The following is a 14450-nucleotide window of genomic DNA, read 5'->3' as shown; positions in this document are numbered from 1 at the left end:
ACTCTTCCAAGGAATTTTACTGCAAAGGGAAGAAGAAATGAGCCCTAATTGGAAGGAAAAGTGAAGGGAAAGTATGGCCAAGAGAGTTTAAAATTATAAGATAGAAGAGCACGCATGTTTGCTGATGGAATGATTCAACGGAAGAGGAATTATGCAAGAGAAGAAAAATGAAGAATTTCTAGAGTGATATCCTTTGGGCAAGAGGAAATGAGAACTAAAGCAAAACTGAGGGCACTGCATTTGAGGGCAACACGGTGAATTTGATGACAGTGACAGGCAAGGGGCTGGGTATATGGTGCAGATGATAAGTATATGGATACATATGGTGAAGGGTCTAGAAGTTCTTTTATGATTGAAAATTGAAAAGCAACCAGAAAATCTCCATGAGTGATTAATATTTTTTTTTAAAACCAACGTTAAAGTGATGTATTTTCAGGTGAAATGACATAATATCTGGTATTGCTTTAAAATAGTTCAGAAAAAAATTTAAAAGTGCATCTTAGAGTTAGTGAAATATGGTAATAATAATACCAACTGACATTTATTGAGTGCTCACCGTGAGTCACTGCATTAAATGCTTTACAACTGAGCGTAATTCCTGGTTCTCTTGATTTTCTTTCCATTTGTGACTATTCTCTAAGGAGATTAAGAGGGACTCATCTCGGTCTTTCCTATTCTATCATGTAAACACTTCACTCCTAGACCCACAAGGCTGACACCCCTTGGCAGTGCACTGGAAACCCCCAGAGAGTGTGAAGTGAGATGCTGAAGATTGTTTCCCTGCCTACACTTGTGCTGCTGTCATAGGCTGACAAGGCTTATACTGAAAACATCCAAGTCTTTCTCACTTGGTCATTTCTTTAACTTTCAATCCTTCTACTTTCTTGTTTCACTTTTCTTCTCTGAGGTTAAAGAGACACTGGTATGGGGGCAGGGAATACAGGCCCATTCTGGGGCAACTATATTGATTAATCTGTATCTACATACAAATAGCATGGTAATGTTTTTGAAATATTAATTAAAGTTTCAGGGTTTTTTTTCCCCCTGGTATTTTCTTTTACATCCTCACCCCTGAGTCTTCTCATTTAGTCACTTCAATTGACTCACATCCACTGTTTAAAGAGATGTGAACACAAAATGCTGAAGAAAAAGGATTCTACTTCTTAGATATTAAGTTGCAGAAGTAGAGATCTTTAAGGGTCAAAGCGTGGATCCCTAGCACAGAAACAATTTGAGATGAAGCCTTGAGAGGAAGAATAAGTTTTCCAATAGGCATGAAACTAGAAATGACGTGAGGGGAAGCTCTATAGCTGGTAAACCAGGGAACAAGAGGGCTGAATGGAAGGAGTTAAAGAAACAAAATGTCAGGATAACTGTGTATTAGCTGCTGTAACAAATTATCACAGACTGGGTGACTTAAAGAACAGAAATGTATTGTCTCATAGTTCTGGAGGCTAGAAGTCAGAAATCAGAATGTGAATAGGATTGGTCCTTCTAAGGGCTGTGAGGGAGGACCTGTTTCAGGCCTTTCTCCTTGGCTTATTGGTAGCTGTCTTCTTTCTCTTTTTACATGGTCTTCCCTCTACAGTATTTCTATGTCCAAATTTCCTCTTTTTATAAGGTTACCAGTCATATTGCATTAGAGCCTACCCTAATGACCTCTTTTGAACTTGATTACTTCTGTAAGGCACTATCTTTACAGATAGGATAAAGACTTAAAGGTCACATTCTGAGGTGCTGAGGTTTAGGACTTCAACATATGATTGGGGGCAATGGTTGTATGTGACACAACTCAATCCATAACAAGCTGGAATGTGAGATTTTTCATGAAAGGATCCTATGGATGTTTACTCACCACAATAGCACCCAGCTTCCCCAAGAAGTCTTCCATCACTAGAGTCCTGGAGCTACATGGAGCTGAGGCAGCCTAAGCATGCCACTCAATTCCTTTCACCCACTTCCTGAACCACAGAATCTGTCACTCTTATCATCATCTAGTGGCAATTTCTCTTTGTCCAGTAAGACAATTGTGCATCAGCAGGAATCACATCCATCTGTTCTCTAACACTTGGGGCTGCCTCATCCAACTTGACCTACAGAGAGAATCCTCTTGTATTGATCCCAGACAGATGCAGCCATCAGGTCAACAGACCCCTCATTATGCAGCAGCACATGTCAGTGTTCTTGGAAGGTCCTTCTATCACTACCATGGTGGAGCTATAAAGTATTAGCTAACAAGGCCATCAACAGTGGAGCAGTGCTAAAATCCATTCCTGGAATAGATAATATGCAAAAGAGAGATATTTTTCTTACATACATCTTCTTCTTTAAGGGTTTTGTTTTCATGGTCCTGTTTCTAGATTTAATAGTTAGGGATTAAATTAAAAGTCTGAGAGTCTGCCTTCTAATTCCTAACTTGAGTCCATGTTTTCAATGTACTTATTAAATGAAATATGGTATGAAAACAGTACCAAACACAAGGATGGAATTCAAAAACACAGGTCTGCTTTCTAATTTTATAGAGAGAAATCTCATTAATCATTACACACCATATAAAATAATAAATGTCCTGTAATCACATGTAATAACATATAATGACAAGTAATATTCAGTGTTATGGTTTTCTCCATGATTTCTAAGGTCATGGCTGAAAAATTCAAAAGGAAGTTTGAGTGTAATTTGCTTCCCCTCTTCCACTAATATTATTAGACACACTTTGAACACAAATTTTGTGAGTTCTGCAAATTAAACCAAATTGAGCTCCTGTTCAAACCAAGTTAACACAAGTCTTAAAGGGCAGGAAGTAGGTAGGGTAAAGAAAGTATCTGAAATCAGTTCAATTTAAGAATCACTTAATCACACACACACACACACACACACACACACACACCAAAAAAGGAGGGGGATCTCTGGGTGGCTCAGCAGTTAAGCACCTGCCTTCTGCCCAGGGCGTGATCCTGGAGATCCGGGGTCGAGTCCCACATCAGCCTCCCTGCATGGAGCCTGCTTCTCCCTCTCCCTGTGTCTCTGCCTCTCTCTCTCTCTCTCTCCATGTGTCTTTCATGAATAAACAAATAAAATCTTTAAATAAATAAAAAAAAAAGGAGTCACTTCATCACTGCAGTGATGATTCTGATGTATCAATTTCTACCTGGGAGAGACCTTCAGTAGCCTTGTTAACTATTCTCAGAGGCATCAATGCTATGGTAGATAAAAAGACAAAAAATGCTGGGCCTCTTTAAATGGTATAGTCAAATATTAGAGAAACTATAATTATTGTCTTGTAGTAAAGTAGCTATGTCACCACACCTCAATATAGATGAAAGCATGAGAGAAAACTCAAAAAAATAAAATTTAAACTATTATGGAACTGTAGTGGTTTCTAAATTAAGATCTATTTTTAAAAATTAGAAATCTTCAATTTGGCAAATAAAGCCAAAGAGTTGTTATGATTAAAGTTCCTAAAGTTTCCGTTCTGGAAAATGGAACTTATGTCCTCTCCCAATACTGGCCACATCCAAAAGGAATGCTATTCCCAGTTACTGATATTATGTTGATTATAAGATATAGTCTGAAAATATCTCTTGGATCCCTAAATATAATCATTTTTTTATTCTTATTTTTCCTTTGTACAATTCAAGATGGGGGTTGGATAGAGTCATCCAATCGTATGTTTCCTACACAGCGAGGCTGGTTTCATTTTCCTGAGACATAGCTACCTACCTTCTCATTGGTCAGTTTTTCTCCAGCTATCCTAGCACCCTATAACCCTAGGGTATTTCCTTTAAGGATCGAGAACTCCCCTTCAATCACATAGAAATTTTCTCCAACTTTCTTCCCTTTATACCATTGCCTGTGTAAAGATTAAATTCCCCCTTAATTATTCCAATTTCCTTCTTGACAAATTTCTTGAAATAATTGTTTATATAGATTACACCTACTGATTTCATTTCTATAACCTCCTGCAGAGCCTAATCCACTGCCAACTGCTTAATTTCTTTAATACTCCCTTGAAATGTTACACATCAAGGTCATTAGTGACTTAATTACCAACTTTAATACCTATATCATCCCCCTTCTTCTTGAAAGTCTATATGCAATGGCTTCCAGAATAAGATTTTTGCCTGAATTTTCAATTATATTTTTGACTGTTCCCTCATGTTCTATCCTCAGTCCTCTCCTCTTCCCATTCTCTGAATTCCTATAAATTCCCATCTGCATGCAATTTACTTTCAAATTTTTATGTCCTACTCTGGTCTTTCTTCTAAACTTAGAATTATATTTTTAATTCTTTCACATCATTTATTATATTGCATTGCAATTATCTATTTATGATCTGCAATGCTCAAGATACTCTAATTCCCTCAAAGCAGAAACCATGTCTTTCTTTCCCTCCCCAGTCTTCTGGTTTTTCTTCTGTCATCATCCAACAGGTCTTCAGAGTAAGTCAGCCTGTGCAGGTAAGTCTTATGAGAAAGGGGGCATTTGACCAAAACCTGGAAGTAAGCAATGGAATGAGGTTTATAAATAACTGAGGAAGAGCATACCAGGCAGAGGGAATAGCCAATGTGAAAGACCTAAGTTATGAGTGTGCCTGGTGTATTCATAGAACACCACAGAAACCGTTGTGCCTAGAGTAGAGTATGTAGGAGATAAAATTAGAGAGCTAACAGGGGGCAAAGTTCTTATAGGGCTACACAGGGCTTCAGATTTTTCTCTGAATGAAAGTGGGTGCCACTGGGGAGTGTGAGGCATAAAAGTACCATAAACTGATGTCTGTGTTTGTGTGTGTGTTTCAGCCACTCTGGTGCTACATCAGATATGCTCCATCAAGGTGCTCCATCAAGACTGTAGGGAGAAAAGAGAAAAAAAAGACTGTAGGGAGAAAAGAATGGCAGCAAGGAGATTAGTCTGCAGGACTTTACAATAAATAGTCTACACAAGAAATGACAGAGATAGTAGTAATGTTGGTGACATTAAATGGACAGATTCGGATTATGTTTTGAAAACAGATTTTTAAAAAAGATTTTATCTATTTATTCAAGAGAGACACACACAGAGAGAGGCAGAGACACAGGAAAAGGGAGAAGCAGGCTCCTGCATGGAGCATGATGCAAGACTCTATCCCAGGACCCTGGGGATCACAACCTGAGCTGAAGGCAGATACTCAACCACTGGCCACCCAGGTGCCCCTGAAAACAGATTTAACTTGGATTTTTCTGACATAAAAAATAAGGAGTCAAGGATGAGATAAAAGTGTTTGGCCAGAGAACTCTAAGGATGGAGTTCCCATTAACTAAGATGGTTTGAAGGAAAGGAATATAATAATCAGATTGCTGTAAGTTGGGTCGCTATAGAGGTTATATAAGGACTGTTTTGAGGGAGCAGGACTGGGGTCAGGTTGTGACAAGTTACCAGGCTGGTGCAGTAGTCTAGGAAAGAGATCATTAGAACCTGCCCCAGAGCAAGGTTTGCTGAGATAAGATGAAAGAACCGATTCAAGAAATATTTCAGCGAAAACTATTTTCTATATTTATAGATAACTGTTGCAAAAAGGAGTCATGTTGAAGGATATAATCTTGAAATTTAAATTTTGAAAAAAATAAAAACAAATGTCCAGCTCAACAGAACTTGTAAATTCTTTCTGTGTGAGAGTTCAGTGATACATATCCTTTTTTGAAATAATCGTTAAATGTAATGCTGGATTAGAACCATTTTGCTTGATTAGTGGTTTTTTTTTCTTTTTAAAGAATTTCTAATATATATTTGCTGAAAAATTATCTCCCAAGGAGGATGATAAAAGGAAAAATTGTAATTAAAATGACAGCAATCATCACTGAATATTCATTGAGAATCCACAGTACTTCAAAATAATGAATTATGAACTCCAATGAGAATAATAAAATGCATTTTACCTCTACTTTTCAAAGTAAACTGGGTGACGGGCATTAAGGAGGGCACATGATATGATGAGTACTGGGTGTTATAGGCAACTGACGAAATCACTGAACTCTACATCTGAAACTAACGATGTACTATATGGTGGTTAATCAAACTGAAATAAAAAAAAACTTTTCATTCAAACATAATATCCATAAAAATAAGTACATAAATCTTAAATATACATCTCAATGAATTTTTACAATGTGAACATATCCATGTCACCAGCACCCAAATTAAGAAACAGAACATGTCCAGCTCTCAAAACTCCCCCCTTGTTTCCTTCTCATTATAACCCCCCCTTCCCCCCCCCAGGCAGTCTCCTGATTTGCATCCCTATGAAAGAGCTTTGCCAGTTTTCAGCTTTATGTAAATGAAATAATATAAATAGTATCCTTTGTATCTGGCTTCTTTCCCTGAACATTATCTTTGTGAGATTCAGTCATATTATCCCATGTACTCCATTCATTTTCATTGCTTTATATATTTTAATTGGTTGAAATTCACACAATTCATTTGTCCATTATACTATTGATGGACATTTGTGTTACTCCCAGTTTCTAGCTATAATGGGCAGCACCATTATGAACATTCTTGTAGTGTCCTTATATCTATATATGTATATATCTACATACGTGTATATATAGATATAAACCTGCTGGGTATATACTGAGAGTAAAATTCCTAAGTTATAAATTATGCATCTATTCAACTTTGATTGATACTGCCAGACAATTTTTCCAAAGTGCCTGTTACATTGTCTTTATTTTTTCTGTTTAAATGTTTAGAAAAATACTCCATTCTAGAATGGATTTTGATCTTTTCAGGAAATAATTTAATCATACACCCCAAATTTTGTTATGGCAAGCTCTGTATCAGAGTCAATTACAAAAGATCTGACTATGTAAGGAAATTATTTTAGAGATGTAGTTTACATAAGACATAGTAAGAAAAATCAAAAAGCTAAAGAAAAGATAAATAATGTGCAGTAATAATGATAATAGCTAAGTTTGTTTTGAGCAGGTAATGGCTCCCCACATAAAGGAGACAAGACAAAAGAAGGATGCAGCTTCTTTCATTCAAATGTCGCAGCATGGGTGTCCTTGTGTCTCACTGGGCCAAAGTCTAGCCATTCTGAGGGCATTTGGTCAAGTTACCAAATGGCATAGCTGTTATGTTTAATATGCTGTTTAGTGCCATATCCTCAGCTCTCAACACAATATCTGGCACAGAGTAGGTGCTGAGTATATAACTGTCAAATGAATACATAAATGAATTATTAATAGAAGTAACTGCTGGGAAAACATCTGATTGGGAAAGATGAGCCTGAAGATTTATGCTACTGACCTAATCACACCATAAAACTGTCTCTTTGTTCTTTAGTTAAATGTGTGACCTGGAATCAGCTAGGTCATCCTGCCCTTCAGGCTTCAAATGAGTTGGCTCAAACCACCAGCACCTATGTCCTGGGAAAGCCAATGTTTACACAAATCCCTCCTGAGAATCTTGGAGGAATTTCCATTTTTGTTCATCACCGATGGTTTTATACTGTCAGATCCATTGGATTAGTTCATCTTGTGAAGCATCTTGCCATATTCTGTATGCCCTCCTTATCCTATACTGTGTGGTCTTATACTGGACACCAACTTGATTCCTTTCTGTCTTCAAAATACCACCAGTGCAGTACCATATGTGCAGCAAGTTTTGAATAAGGCTTGGAATAGTAGAGGAAGCCTACATCCTGGAACCACAAATAACTTAAAATTGGCTAGTGGACCACCTTGTTTTAAAATGTGTCAGATATACTGACACCTAGAATCTTACTACTAGTAAAGTGTCTTACTAAAAGTAGATACTTTTCTCCAGGAGTTGCAACCTTCTGACTAATTGGTCAGTCTTCCTTTTCTTGACCCATCTTCTCCCCTTCTCTTCTTTCAAATGCTTGTTAACTTTATATGCAAAAAGTTTTAGTTTTCTGGATTGATCTATTCTAAAGCTCTCTACCTCCCACCTTCCATTCTTTCCACCCTAGCATCTATCTGTCATACAACAGTCAGAGCAATCTTCTTAAAATGTAAATCTCCTGCTCCAAACCTAACCGCTCCCCTCCCGATAGCATCCCTCTCACTTGAATGAAAACACAAACTCCTTGCCAGCACTACCAAATCTTACATGCTTTGGCCCCTGTTGCATCTCACACTTCATTGCCTTCTATTCTCCTTCTTACTCACTATTCTCCACTTGCCCTGGTTTACTTGTTATTCCTTAAGCACGTTAAGTTCATTCTGCTCTAAGGCTGTTCTCCTTGATACTTCCTTCTGCTTAGATCTTTACAGCTCTGTGTCTTTCCCACCATCTAGGAATGAGTTGGCTCAAACCACTGCTCAAATGTCACTTCTTCAAAGAGACCTTCACTATCTATATAAGTAGCAATCTCCTTTCCCCATTTTCTCTATAGCTCTTACCACCATTTGCAACCATTTTTAAAATTAATTCTTTCTTTCTATGTATGTATGTAAGTATGGATGGATGTATATCTCCCCAGACTAGAACCAGTGTGGTGTGAAGGTAGAGAATTTCCTGTCTTTTTTTACTTGAGTATCTCAGGACCTAAAAATTTACACATAAACATTTCCTATATATATGCTGAATGAAGGAGTGAATGAGGGAAAGAATACTTTGTCACTCTCTCCCTACTGAACTTGTACTCCGGACTTCAACTTATATTATCTGAAGATATTGATTAATATGATTAGCTAACAACAACAACGACAAAAATATGAAGAGCAAAGGTGATATTATGCTTCCTGACTTTAGACTATATTACAAAGCTACAATAATTACAAGAGTATGGTATTGGCACAAAAACAGACACGTAGATCAACAGAACAGAATAAAAAGCTCAGAAATAAATCCACACCTATATGGTCAATTAATTTATTCAAAGGAGGCAAGACTATACAATGATGAAAAGACAATCTCTTGGATAAATGATGTTGGGAAAACTGGACAGCCACATGCAAAAGAATGAAACTGGACCACTGTCTCATACCAAACACAAAAAATAACTCAATATAGATTAAAGACTTAAATAGAAGACCTGAAACCATAAAACTTCAAGAGGAAAACAGGCAGTAAGCTCCTTGACACAGGTCTTGGCAATGATTGTTTGGATTTGACAACAAAAGCAAAGACAACAAAAGCAAAAACAAATATGTGGACTACCTCAAACTAAATGGCTTCTGCACATCAAAGGAAGCCATCAACAAAATGAAAAGTCAACCTATTGAATGGGAGAAAATATTTGCAAATCATATATCTGATAAATAGTATCTAAAGTCAGGACACCTGGGTGGCTCAGCGGTTTAGCGCCTGCCTTCAGCCCAGGGTGTGATCCTGGTGTCCCGGGATTGACTTCTGCATCGGGCTTCCTGCATGGAGCCTGCTTCTCCCTCTGCCTATGTCTCTGCCTCTCTCTGTCTCTCATGAATAAATAAATAAAATCTTTTTTAAAATAGTATCTAAAGTATACAAGGAACTCATATAGCTCAATAGCAAAACAAAAACAAAAAACTGATTAAAAAATGGGCAGAGAGTCTGAATAGACATTTTCCAAAGACGACAGACAGGTAGTCAACAGCAGGTATATGAAAAGGTGCTCAACATCACTAATCACCAGGGAAATGCAAATCAAAACCACAATGAGATCAAAAAGGTAAGAAATAACAAATGCTGGTAAGGATGTGGAGAAAAGGAAAACCATGTGCACTGTTGGCAGGAATGTAAATTTGTGTAGCCACTATGGAAAACAGTATGGCATTTCTTCAAAAAATTAAAAATAGAACTATCATATGATCCAACAATTCTACTTGGAAATATTTATCCAAAGGAAGTAAAATCACTAACTTATATGGAAGCAACTTAAGTGTCCATTGATAGATGGATTTTAAAAATGTGGTATTAGGGATCCCTGGGTGGCGCAGCGGTTTAGCGCCTGCCTTTGGCTTAGGGCGCGATCCTGGAGACCCGGGATCGAATCCCACGTCGGGCTCCCGGTGCATGGAGCCTGCTTCTCCCTCTGCCTATGTCTCTGCCCGCCCCCCCCCCCGTGACTATCGTAAATAAATAAAAATTAAAAAAAAAATAAAAATGTGGTATTATATATGTTTACTATGAAATACTATCAGCCATTAATATAGCTGATATTAAGAAGAAAATCTTGCCCTTTCTGACAACATGCATGAATATTGAGGGCATTATGGTAAGACAGACAAAGACAAATATCAGATAATCTCATTTATATGTACAATCTAAAAACAAACAAAAACCCAAGCTCATAGGTACAGAAAACAGATTGGTGCTTGCCAGAGGTAGGGGGAGGAGGTGGGTGAAATGGGTGAAGGTACTGAAAAGGTACAGACTTTCAGTCATAAAATAAGTAAGTCATGGGGACATAATGCACGATATGGTGACTACAGTTAATAATACTGTTTTGTATATTTGGAGGTTGCTAAGAGAGCAAATCTTAAAAAAAGTTCTTACCAAAAGAAAAACAAATCTGTAACTACGCAAGATGATGATGTTAACCAGATCCATGGTGGTGATCATTTTGCAATGTATATAAATACTGAATCATTATGTTATATTGCTTAAGCTTATACAATGTTATATCTCAGTTACATCTCAATTTAAAAGAGAATTTTACTAGAGGAACTGTTCTACAAAAATGAAGAAAGTTTTTTAGGCAAAAGGAAATTATGTCAGATGATAATTTGGATCTACACAAATGAATGAAGAGCTCTGCAAATGAAAAACACATGAATAGAAATGCTTTCCTAGTTTGAAACTTCTTTTACAGATCATTGACTGACTAAAGCAAAAATAATAATGAATTTTCAAGTTTATAGTACAGTTGACCCTTGAACAACATGGGTTTGAACTGTGGAGTTCTACTTTTATACAGATTTTTTTATATAAATACAGTACTGTAAATGCATTTTCTTTTCTTTATGATTTTCTTAATAACTTTTTTTTCTCTAGCTTACTTTATTGTAAGAGTATAGTATATAATACAGCACACAAACTATGTATTAATTGATTGTTTATGTCATCAGTAAGGTTTCCTGCTAACAACAGGATTTAGTAGTTAAGCTTGGGGGGAGCAAAAGTTATACATGAATTTTGGACTGTGAAGGGGGGTCAGTGCCCCTAATCCTCACACTGGTCAAGGGTCAGCCATATATGTAAAAGTGAAATGTTTTCACAATAACACAGTGGTAGGTAAATGGAAACCTTCTGTTACGAGTCTTATATGTGCATTGAAGCTAGACAGTAATAATTTAAAAATGTATATTATAAACCCTGGAGTAACCACCAAAACAGTAAAACAAAGTGGTATAGCTAACAAGCCAGTAACGGAGATAAAATGGAATTTAAATAAAAACTAACTTAACCTAAAAGAAGTCAGGGGAAAAAATTTTTTTAAAAATCAGAACAAAAAGCAGATGGGACTGCTGGAAAATAAATAGCAATATGTTGGATTTAAATCCAGTGATATTGATAACTACATCAAATATCATGACCTAAATAAACTTAAAAGGCAGGTAAGATAAAAAACCAAAACCCAATTATATGCCCTCTATAAGACCCATAAATACTAAGACAAAGATAAGAGTAAAGTTAATGAATGGGAAAAGATACACTATAAAAACATGAATAAAACCAAAGCTAGACTTTCCTTACTACCCAGAGAGAGGTCCATACAACATTGTTCTGCACCCCTGTCATAATTTAAAGGGGAACTTTCACGATGTCCAGAGTCCTGATGTCCTAGCAATGAGGGAGGAGGATGTCCTCAAATTTCCTGCAGCAAGAACCAACTTATATGGTACCAACCTTGACTTCCAAATGGAACACTACCTCTACAAAAGGAAGTGTGATGGTATCTATATCATAAATCTGAAGAGAACCTGGAAGATGCTTCTGCTGGCAGCTCATGCCAGCGTTGCCATTAAACACCCAGATGATGTCAGTGTCATATCATCCAGGAGCAGTGGCCAGCAAGCTGTGCGGAAGTTTGTCGCTGCGGCTCCTGGAGGCACTCCTATTGCTGTTTGCTTCACTCCTGGAACCTTCACTAAACCAGATCCGGCAGCCTTCTGGGAGCCAAGACTTCTGGTGGTTACTGATCCCAGAGCTGACTACCAGCCTCTCACAGTGGCATCTTATGTTAACCTACCTGCCATCGCTCTGTGTAACACAGACTCTCTCCTCTGTGCTGTGTGGACATTGCCAACCCTTGCAAAAAGGGGGCTCACTCCGTGGGTTTGATATGGGGGCTGCTGGCCAGGGAAGTTCTGTGTATTTGTGGCACCACTTACCATAAACACTCATGGGAGGTCATGGATGATCTCTACTTCTACTTCAGAGATCCTGAAGAGATTACAAAGTAAGAGCAGGCCAATGCTGAAAAGGCTGTGACCCAAGAGGAGTTTCGAAGTGAATGGACAGCTCCAGCTCCTGAGTTCACTGCTACTCAACCTGAAGTCACAGACAGGTCTGAAGGCATGCAGGTGCCCTCTGTGTCTATTCAGCAGTTCCCTACTGAAGACTGGAGTGCTCAGCCTGCCCCCATTTTAAATTTACTTGAACATCATTTTTTCAAAGACAGGAACTATTAAAGCTCACTCAAGAAAAAAAAAAAAAAGGAAAAAGGAAATAAATCATCTGAATATCTACTAAAGACATTGAATTTGTAGTTTAAAAAAATCTCCCCATGAAGATTATGTCTGGCTTTGATAGTTAATTCTACTAAGCATTTAAGGAAGAAATAATACTAATTCTATATAAACTCCTAGAAAATAAAAGTGAGTGGAATTCCTTTCATTTCTAAGATCAGTATTACCCTGATTCAATACTGAAGATATTATAAGAAAAAAATTCACAGAATATTAAGATAATAAACCAAGTCAAAGTTATTTCAAGAATTCAAGGTTTGTTTAATGTTGGAGACTCAGTTAGTATAAATTCAGCAAATGAGCAGCCTTTAATGAAGGATTACAAGAAGGTGATAGGGCTAGTTGCTCAACTGGTGTGAAGTTACAGTTATACAAGAAGGGTAAGTTCCAGAGATCTGCCGTAGAACATGGTACGTAGCATTAACAATAAGGTATTGTACACTTAAGAATTTGTTAAGAGGGTAGATCTCATGTTAAGTGTTCTTACCACAAAATAAAATATGAGACATAAGAAAACTTTTAGAAATGATGCATATGTTTATTCCCTTGGTTGTAGTGATGGTAACACAAGTGTGTACATATGTCCAAACTCATCAAATTGCATATATGAATTATATGCAGTTTTCTGTGTATCAATTATACCTCAATAAAGCTTGGAAGAAAAAGGATATATTGCATAGTCCTCTCAAGAGATACACATGTACACATACAAAAAATTAGTAAATTCAACACCCATTTCTGATAAGAAAAAAAAAAACTTTTCAGTAATTTAGAAATAAAACAAAACTATCCTAACCTAATAAGGGACATACACAAAAAACATGCACTTAATAGTGTAAAGATAGTCATATATTGTTTCTATTGGATAGAGAGCCCATAAAGAGACCTACACATACATCATCAATTGATTCTCAACATGATTTGAGATAAATCAATCAGAAAAGAGTAGTCTTTCCAACAAATGATGCTGGAAAAAAATGGATATCCATATGCAAAATTAAAAACCCATTTTTTAAAAGATTTTATTTATTTATTCACGAGAGACACACACACACACAGAGAGGCAGAGACACAGGCAGAGGGAGAAGCAGGCCCCATGCAGGGAGCCCAACGTGGGACTCAATCCTGGGTTTCCAGGATTAGGCCCTAGGCTGAAGGCAGAGCTAAACCGCTGAGCCACCTGGGTTGCCCTAAAAAACCATTCTATATTTTATATCATCTACATAAAATAATTATAAATGTGTCTAAATTGTGGTACCTGGATGACTCCATTGGCTGAGCATCAGACTCGATTTCAGCTCAGGTCATGATCTCAGGGTCATGGGATTGAGCCCAGTGTCAGGCTCTGCGCTGTGTGGAGTCTGCTTGAGAGTCTCTCTCTCCTTCTCCCCTGCCTCTTCTCTGACTCTCAATCAATCAATCAATCAATAAAAATCTTTTAAGAATATTTTTTAAAATGTTTCCTAAATCAATAAGTAAGCACTAATACTATAAAACTTCTGGGAGAAAATACAAGAGAAAATCATTATCATCTTGAGTTGGTAAAAAAATTCTTTTATGACACCAAAAGCATAAGCCATAAAAGAATTTAAAAGCCTAACTTCTAAATTTAGACTCCTAAATTTAAGAAGTCGGACACAAAGACTATCTACTCTGTGATTCCATTTATAAACATCCTAGAAAAGACAAAATTATGGTGACAAAAGCAGATCAGTGGCTTCCAGGAGCTGGGGTTGGGGGCAGAGTAATGAGTGCAAAAGGGAATATTTTTGA

The 14450-nt window shown here is 37.1% G+C and overlaps 1 pseudogene; it reads left to right on the top strand.

Moving 5' to 3' along the window:
* Positions 1-10332: 10332 nt before the first annotated feature.
* On the top strand, positions 10333-12620 carry LOC140636370 (small ribosomal subunit protein uS2B-like; annotated as a pseudogene).
* The last annotated feature ends 1830 nt before the right edge of the window (positions 12621-14450 follow it).

The sequence above is a fragment of the Canis lupus genome, chromosome 7, assembly GCF_048164855.1.
Source record: "Canis lupus baileyi chromosome 7, mCanLup2.hap1, whole genome shotgun sequence".
In the NCBI taxonomy this organism is placed as follows: Eukaryota; Metazoa; Chordata; class Mammalia; order Carnivora; family Canidae; genus Canis; species Canis lupus.
The sequence above is the reverse complement of the archived record's forward strand: the minus strand, read 5'-3'. Positions and strand labels throughout refer to the sequence as shown.